This window comes from Sorex fumeus, unplaced genomic scaffold (genome assembly GCF_029834395.1).
Source record: "Sorex fumeus unplaced genomic scaffold, SorFum_2.1 ptg000039l, whole genome shotgun sequence".
In the NCBI taxonomy this organism is placed as follows: domain Eukaryota; kingdom Metazoa; phylum Chordata; class Mammalia; order Eulipotyphla; family Soricidae; genus Sorex; species Sorex fumeus.
In genome coordinates, this window is record NW_026606096.1 from 12451890 (window position 1) to 12460749 (window position 8860).

At 46.6% G+C, this 8860-nt stretch overlaps 1 pseudogene; it reads right to left on the reverse strand.

Annotated features, from left to right (window-relative positions):
- Positions 1–6894: 6894 nt before the first annotated feature.
- On the reverse strand, positions 6895–8159 carry LOC130028368 (TAR DNA-binding protein 43-like; annotated as a pseudogene).
- Positions 8160–8860: the final 701 nt, after the last annotated feature.

The window sequence follows — 8860 nt, forward strand, 5'->3', positions numbered from 1 at the left end:
CTCCACCAGTGCCCATTTTCCACCCCAATGGATAATATCCCTCCCACCCCCATCCCCATCCCACCCTGCCTTTTGTTCTATCTCTCCTCTTGGGTGTTGTGGTCTGCAAAAGAGGCATTGAGTGGCAAATATGTTCAGTCCATAGTCTACTTTCAACAAGCATCTCCCCTCCTGGGAAGATCCTCCAAACACCCTTTATTTGGTGCTCCCTTCTCTATCTGAGCTGCCCTTTTCCTAGAATGCCCAGCTGGCCTCTAAGCTATGGAGTAATCCTCCTGGTGCTGATCTCAGCTATTCTTGGGTATTAATCTCAGATTTTGTTACTTTATATTCCCCAGACAAATGCAATCTTTCTATGTCCATCCCTCTGTTTTTGACTCATTTTGCTTAACATGATACTTTCCATGTTGTACCACTTGTATGTAAATTTCATGACTTCATCTTTTCTAACAGCTACATAGTACTCCACTGTGTAGATGTACCAAAGTTTCTTTAAACAGTCATCTGTTCTTGGGCACTCAGGTTTCTTCCAGTTTATGGCTATAGTAAGGAGTGCTGCAATGAACAAACAAGTGCAGATGTCACTTCGACTATACATTTTTGCCTCTCTGGGATATATTCCCAGGAGTGGTATTGCTGGCTCAAATGGGAGCTCAATTTCTAATTTTTTGAGAATCGTCCATATTGTTTTCCAAAAGGGCTGAACCAGTCCGCATTCCCACCAAAAGTGAAGGAGTGTTCCTTTCTCGCCACATCCACGCCAGCATCGGTTGCTTTTGTTCCTTTGAATGTGGGCCAGTCTCTGAGGTGTGAGATGGTATCTCATTGTGGTTTTGATCTGCATCTCCCTTGATTAATGATGTAGAACATTTTATCATGTGCTTTTTTGCCATTCTGATTTCTTCTTTGAGAAAGTTTCTGTTCACTTCATTGCCCCATTTTTTGATGGGGTTGGATGTTTTCCCGGGACCCGGCTTGCTCGCATGGTTGTCTTTCATCTAGTGTTCTGCTAATCCTATTCTGGATGACTTCAGATCAACACACTCATGTTATTCAATAAATTCCTGTCTTCACTGAGCTTTTTCCCTTCTGCCTTAGTACTTAGTTCTTCTTCTTCTTCTTCTTCTTCTTCTTCTTCTTCTTCTTCTTCTTCTTCTTCTTCTTCTTCTTCTTCTTCTTCTTCTTTTTTAAATCCTCCTAATCTATTTCATTGCCTTTTCTGTATAATCCAAGTATCTTAAAATGAAAAGAAAATGAATTTCTCATGAGATGTCTGGCACTGGAACAAAGTGTATTTTTTTAGAAGACCAACAGTTATATAAATAAAAATATCAAACAGAAATTCAGTATCAGAATCGATAATTCAATAATTTCTCCTTTACTGCCTTGGCAATTTCTAGTGACTGCTTGGAAGATATTTATGATGCTTTTATCTCAGAAATCATTGAATCAAATTTGGGATAAATCCTGCAGCTGAAATGTGCTCAGTCTAGCTGCCAATCACATATCTGTCAGACACATGAGTGATATGGATAATGTTTGTCATGAATGGTGCATCCCCACTGACTAATACCAGTCAAGTAAGCCCCTTTCTCATATTTCTCTCTAGGACCAGGATGCCACTAAGGCAATTAATTACAGCCTACACAGCAATGTAAAAGCCAGGAACTTTGACAATAAAAAACCATTTCAGCAGTATATCCCTTGTTTTCTGGAATAGTCAATGGAAGTGAAATTAAAAGGAAATGAAAATAACATGTTAAGGGTGTTGAAGCAATAGTACAGCGGGGTAGGGCGTTTACCTTGGATGCGGCTAACCTGGGTTCGATTTTTGGCATCCCATTTGGTCTCCGGAGCACCACCAGGAGTAACTCCTGAGTGCAAAGCCAGGAGTAACCCCTGAGCATCGCTGGGTAAGACCCAAAAAGCAACAAAAAAAAAAAAAGAAAAGAAAATGACATGCTCAGGATTTGCCCTTAAACAATTAAAGATCACTTGGTCGACAAGCCTTTATATTAGTCTTTATTTTCTTATTTTCATTTTTATATCAAAGTCTTTAACAATAATATGGTGAATTGGCTACTCAGTTGCAATTTTTCTATTATTTTATCACCTGTAAAGAAGTTTAGGTAATCAACTATTTTCATCAACCTTATTTGAGACTAAGAACTCCCTTTTGTTGACTGATTAATGGCAGTGTATGAAGAGACGATTAGCTGTAGTTGGGCAGTGGTTCTGTATCTTCCTCATATTCTAGTTTTATATACTCTGCTGTGGCCCCTACTACCGTTCGCTCCACACTGATTGAGGCCAGTGATTAGTGGCAGAGAATAGGAGCTGACTTCCCACAGCCAAGCACCACTCCTCACCATGCCCGTACCTTTCACCCTCTGACTTTCCACAGCCAAGCAGCACTCCTCACCGGGCCCTTACTCTTCACCCTCTCTCTTTCTTTCATCTCAGTCCAGCGCCAACTCTACGACTTCCTCCCCTTCACCCACCTTTCCTGATGAGGCTGAGATCTGCTCCCCCTGAAACAAGAACAAAATTTCATTCTTAGTCTTCTTAAGTGGAGGTTTCTCTGCATCTCTCTGCATTTTTAAGATGATTATTGGGGTTGATTTGCTGTCCAAACATCAATTCTTTTCCCATTATTTGCCAGCTGGCTATGCTACTCTCATCTCCTGCTCACCGCTGTTATGTGGTGGTTTGGAAACAGCCTTACTCACTGGACTGGACTATCAAAACTGTGGCATGGTTTTGCTCTCCAGCATCTGCTATCATCAATAAAACTTCATTATCCTTGTCGTTGACTCACCTAATATCCTAGACTTTTGGTTTTGTGATCTCTACTCTACCTTAGCAATCTGATACCTGTGTCATTTCCTTTCTCCAAATGCTGGATCTGCTGAAATAATCAACGCAGACATTCCCTCTCTGACAAATCTTTTGGTCTTTTTGGTTTGCTGGTTCAAAGACTTCCAACAACCCTGTGCTGTGACAGCACCTGATCTTCCTGTCCAAATTTGTACCTGTCCTCTTCTGTCCATCAGCTTCCTCCTGTCCTTCTCCTCACTCCTTGGTACCTAATTTTATTCATTCTCTAAAATTTTGACTCTTTAATTGAAACTATTTGTATATCCATGATGTTATGATGTTATATGAACCCAACCATTCTCCTTTCTAGCTTGGGCATAAGCATAAAATTATGCAATTGAAAATTGCACTGACAAAGATAGTTGGAAATGATCACTCTAAGAACTGCTTGCTGAAAATAGGTAAAAGAACAAATAGGATAACCTCTCAGTATCCGTGTTTCAAACCATAATACCCAAAAGTGGGAAGGGGGATAGATGGTGGGGGGCAGACAGAGACAGACAGAGATGGGGAAAAACAGGCAAAGCGAGAAAGACGGAAATTGCCAGCTGTAGAGAGAGGCTTGTGGGGGAAGAGTGACGGGAGGGAAACTAGGGACACAGGTGGTGGGAAATGTACACTGGTGGTGGGATTGGTGTTGGAACACTGTTTGACTGAAATCTGACCATAAATGGCTTTTCAACTCTTTATCTCTTGGTGATTCAATTAAAGAAAGAAGAAAAGAAAATGCATAACTAGACAGGTTGTTATTATGAAAAAAATCAAGGCACTGATTCCAACTCTCATTGAACACTTGCCAGAGACCTTATCAACCTTGTTTGGTTGTTATTTGTTTTTATTTTGGGGCATCACCTGGGTATGCTCAGGCCACTCCAGGCTCCGTGCTCAGAGATCACTGTGCTTAGGTGATGATATGTGGTGCTGTGAGCAAACCAGGATCAGCAGTGTGCCAGGCAGGCGCCTACCCTATACAGTCTCAAGCTTTTAATCCAAGTTTTAAAAGTTAAATTCTGCTGTTCTACTTTAGTGATTGTGAAATCCATTCGTTTTTCCCCTGTGTCTTTTTCAGGAGGTGGTCTGGCCTCCCAGCTCAAAGCTGTAAAACTTTGACATCTTTCAACCTAAGAAACTGTCTGGAGCTAAACCCACCCACCCTATCCTCTCCAACCCAATGTTTCATCAAAGGCATAGTTCTTTTGTCTGTGTCAGCTGCTTCCCCTTCCTCAGGAAGCCTTACTCAGATATCTCTAGGCATTATTTGTCAGTGTTCTTTGTCAAGAACACTGACAAATAATGCCATATCTTCTCTACTTGGTCTATAGACTCTTTTAAAGGCTCTGTCATATCAGTTCTTTAATTGCACTTTCACTACATTCTCTTTCTAGATAACCTCCTCTCCTTTCTATCTGTGTTATGGTATCTGTGTGATGATAACTATCAAGACATTATGGGAAATTATTCCTCTTCCATCCAAGGTGAAACAGTATATCTAACTTTTACCCAGACCTAACTTGCATAATTTAGGGTCACCTCAACCATATGTGAAACATGTAATCGTTTTCATCCCCTCACATATCAATTAAAGTTTCAACTTCTGTATTTTTATGGATTTGAAACCACAAACCACCTAATTGTCTCAAACCAAGAATCTGGTGGTTACCTTCACCTTCTAGTTGTCCTTCACCCATTCTAAATAAATCATATGCAAAGTCTTATTCATTACTCTTTGGTATCTCAAATTACAGTCTTATCTTTATTTCGGTTAGTCTTTGGTCCAACTACTATTACAAATCTTTGAGATAACTTGAGAATATTAGTGGGCTTATTACGTACACTTTTTCTTCTTTCTTTCTTTCTTTCTTTCTTTCTTTCTTTCTGCCTTCTTTGGCTGAGGAATAGAAAAAAAGAAAGTGGCTTACATATAATGTGAAAAATTCACTGAGACTCCTAGATGTAATCAATGTCTCAATTAAAATTTAGAACATTTCTATTATTCAGAAAGTTCTTTTGTATGCTTTTCTAGTCATTCTTTGCCAAATAATCCTAGACTGGAGCAAGTAGCCCGGGTTATTATACCATAATCTGTTTTGCATTTTTATGTATTTCTAATTTCAAAGTATGCTGCCTTGTGTCCAGTATAAGGTTTATAGAATCCCAGGGGTTGGAGCTATATAGTGCAGCTGCGCCAGGGTTCAATTTCCAGGACTCCATGTGGTCCCCAACGCACCACCAGCAGTGGTCCCTGAGCACAGAGCTAGAAGTAAGCTCTGAGCCCCAACACCAAAATGAAAGAAAAGAACATAAAAGTATTTATAGAATTCCATGAATAATTCTTTTGTATCAGGGAGAAGCATTCTATTACAGGGATTTATCACAATTTGTACACTAACCAGTGGATAAATATTTGGATGAGTTCCAGTTTCTCTAAAGCTGATGTGTATTTTTATACAGTTTGTGTATACATATGCTGTCTTATCTTCTAGGGAGAAATACAAATGGAGTTGCTAAGTATGTATTTACATTTAATTTTCTAAGGAATTTGCCACCATCACATTTGCTGCCTATTTATGAGGATTCCAGTGGCTTGCATTCTCACCAACTATAAAATTATTGGACTTTTAGATTTTAACCTTGAACATTTTTTCTTTTTTTTTAATTTAAATCAGTTTTATTTCAGAATTTCCAACATTGACAACTCTTATAAAAGCATCCGAGCACAGGGTACAAGACCACCAACAGCATCCTAGGGGTGGGCAGGCCCCAGGCCCCCCCCCCGCCCCCCCCCCCGCCCTCACTGGCGACTCAGCTCCGGGATTCCTGTACAGCACACAAGCTCATCCCACCAGCGCCAGGCCACATGACCACACCGACAGATCAGGAGCAGGAGAGGACACGAGGACAGACACCATACAGCATTCACAGCAGTTGACAAGGGGGCGGGCAGATACAGTATCGTGTCACTAACACATTCAGCTAACGTTGGTTCGCTAATAGTAAGACTCACTTCAAGTCTTCCAACAGACGTGGATGTCCTTTGAATGCAAGAAACGTTCGTACGTATGTTATCTGCTAACATGGCTCTCCGCACACTCTCGCACCAAAGCCACAGGTTGAGAGACACATCTCGCCCAGTTAAAGAATCTCCATTATGCACCACCAAGTCTCTGCACGCGCTCTCCTGTCCTCGCTCATACCAGCGTCTCATGCCCCGGCACCACCATCAATCCCACACAAGGTTTCAGAAGTTCAGACAGCCTTCTGGTTCACAGCACAGCCTTGCCGTCACAGCGTTGATCCGCCTCCAGGAAAGAAAGAGTAGCGGATAAAAATGGGACACCCACCGTCAGAGACACAGCCCGGCGGCGTGGGGACGAGCTCTTGCGTGCGTGGGCAAAGCAGCGGGCAGAGCCCCACGGCGCAGTGAGTACAGCACTCCTGTCAGTGAGTGCTTCTTCCACAGACGTTTGAAATGAGATGAACTGCAGAGATTAAATGAAGGCTTCATATCATACTCTCGCATATGAGCGGAGACAAGTGTTAAGAAAACACACAGAAAGAAAAGAACCAAACATTGCAACACCACGATCTCCAGGGACCTTCCTACGGAGAAAATCCGTATGGTGGGGTTCAAATTAAAACGAGGAGGAAAGAATGCAGCTCTAACCAATGGGTTCCACTTTGAACATGCAAATAATTCAGGTGACAAGTCCAGGGATAAAATATTACAGGAGAAGCTTCTTGATAGCAATTGTGGTGTTGGTTTACCCGTCAGGCAAACAGCAGTTCACTTTCAAACACTCAAGAGTTCAACCCGTTATGTAAGAAAACTTAGAAAATTCCTTTAGCTTTTCCTCTTTTTCTAAATGAAAAATGTCAAAATTACTGCTAAATATACTCCACACCAAACAAACCAATTTTGAAAATTCTTAGTGCATATGTATCTTACAATATACTTACCGTGAGTTTAGAAAAATTTGACTTCCCACCAGTCTTTAGCGTCTAACTGACCAGCCCAGCCTACATGCCCCAGCCCGACGACTTCGAGTCCATGCTGGAGCTGAAGTCCATGCATTGAAGCCGCTGCCCGAGCCCGCGTTGGAGGCCGACCCCCACCCGATGGCGGCGCCCGAGTTGGAGCCGCTGTACTGGTTGTTCCCAGAGCCAAAGGCCTGGTTGGGCTCTCTCTGCATGTTGGCCTGACTCTGATTGTTCCCTGATGGGCCCGACTGGTTCTGCTGACTGGCCAGCATCCCCATCATGCCCCAGCTGCTCTGCAGGGTGGCCTGGGCCGTGGCCCTCATGGGCGGGTGGACGCTGAAGGCGCTGAAGTTCATCCCGCCCCCCATGTTGCTGCTCTGGTTGTGGCCCAGCCCCGCCCCGCCGCCCCGGCTGTTCCCGAACCCGCCCTGGTTCCCAAAGCCACCCGGATTACCACCAAATCTTCCACTTCTCTCTAACTGCCTATTGCTATTGTGCTTGGGCTCCGCGTTGCAGATATGCACGCTGATGATGCCTTTGATGATCAGGTCCTCGCCACACAGGGACTGGGCCACCTGATCATCTGCAAATGTGAAGAAGGCAAACGCCCCCCCCCCCAAGGGCTTGGGGATGAACACATCGACCACCTCCCCGTACTGGCAGAAGAACTGCCGCAGCTCGTCGGCAGTCAGGTCCTGGGTGCAGCGGCCCACAGACACCTTCCTGCTCCTCAGAGGCTCATCCGGGCTTTGCTTAGAATTTGGAAGTTTGCAGTCACACCACCGTCCATCAATCATGTGTCGCTGGGACATCACCTTCACTTGGGTCTCATACTCCGTGAACCGCACAAAGCCAAACCCTCTTTGGTGATCAGTCTTGATATCTTTTTTTTTACCTGGACCATGAGGACCTCCCCGAAGGTGCTGAAATACTCCTTGAGGTCCTGCTCGGTGGTCTTCCAGGGCAGGCCGAGCACGATGGGGTCGGACGTCTTCTGCACGGCCCTTTTCACCTTCACCGCCGATGAAGCATCAGCCTCCTCCATGTTCCTATTTTTATCTTTGGGGTAGTTGACCACGTAGACCAGGTTGCCCCAGCCCGCGTCGGGCGCGTGCAGGATGCCCTCCACCAGGCGCGCGTACGGCAGGCATGCACTGCGACACGGGGTTCCGGTAGCGCAGGCCGCAGGCGCCCGGGAACTGCGCCGTGACCGTGGACAGCAGCACGATGCCATCGTCCTTGGACGGGATCTCGACGGGCTCGTCGTTCTTGTCCTCCTCCGTGACCCGGATATACTCGGACATCTTCGCCCGCTCGGCGTCCGCTAGGTCGCTCGGAACACAGGAGGCGGCGCGCGCAACGACAGCGCCCACGACCGCTCACTCTCGGCTCGCATTAACCTTGAACACTTTGATGTATTTATTATTCATGTCCGGGGCTTGCTCTGGCTCTCTTCCCCGTGCGGCGCGGCCCCCCCCCCCCCCCCAAGGAGGAGGAGGAGGAGCAGGGGCTGCGGGTCGGGGTCCGTCCCGGGTCCCGCTCGCCCGCCCTCCCGGAGCCCCGCCGCTCGCGAAGGGGGGGGTGCTCAGGGGGTCGCTGAGGCGAGCCGGAACGAAGGTCGCCAGAGAAGTGCCCTGGTTGGTCGGCGGTGTCTGTCGTCCGCGGCCGGGTGGGAGGCAGAGGCCGCGCGCCTGCGCGCGGGGGTGCTGCTGTCTGTCAGGGATTGTTCTCGACGTGGGGTTCATCCCGCCGGGGTTACGGCGGCGCTGCAGCCTGGGTCGGGCCTCGGGCCCTCCCGGGGGAGGGTGAGCGGGTGCGAATGGTCGGCGTGGCGTTCCGTGTGCCGCCGGCCGCCGCTCCCCCTCCTCCCGGGGGCGGTCCCCCGGCCCGGCCCGGCGCCGGCCGGCTCCCCGCGGGCCCGTCGTGATCTTCCGACCGCTCTCTCCCCGCTGCCGCCGGCGGCTTTTCCGCCTCCCTCTCCGTCCCGAACCGCGCCGTCAGTCCG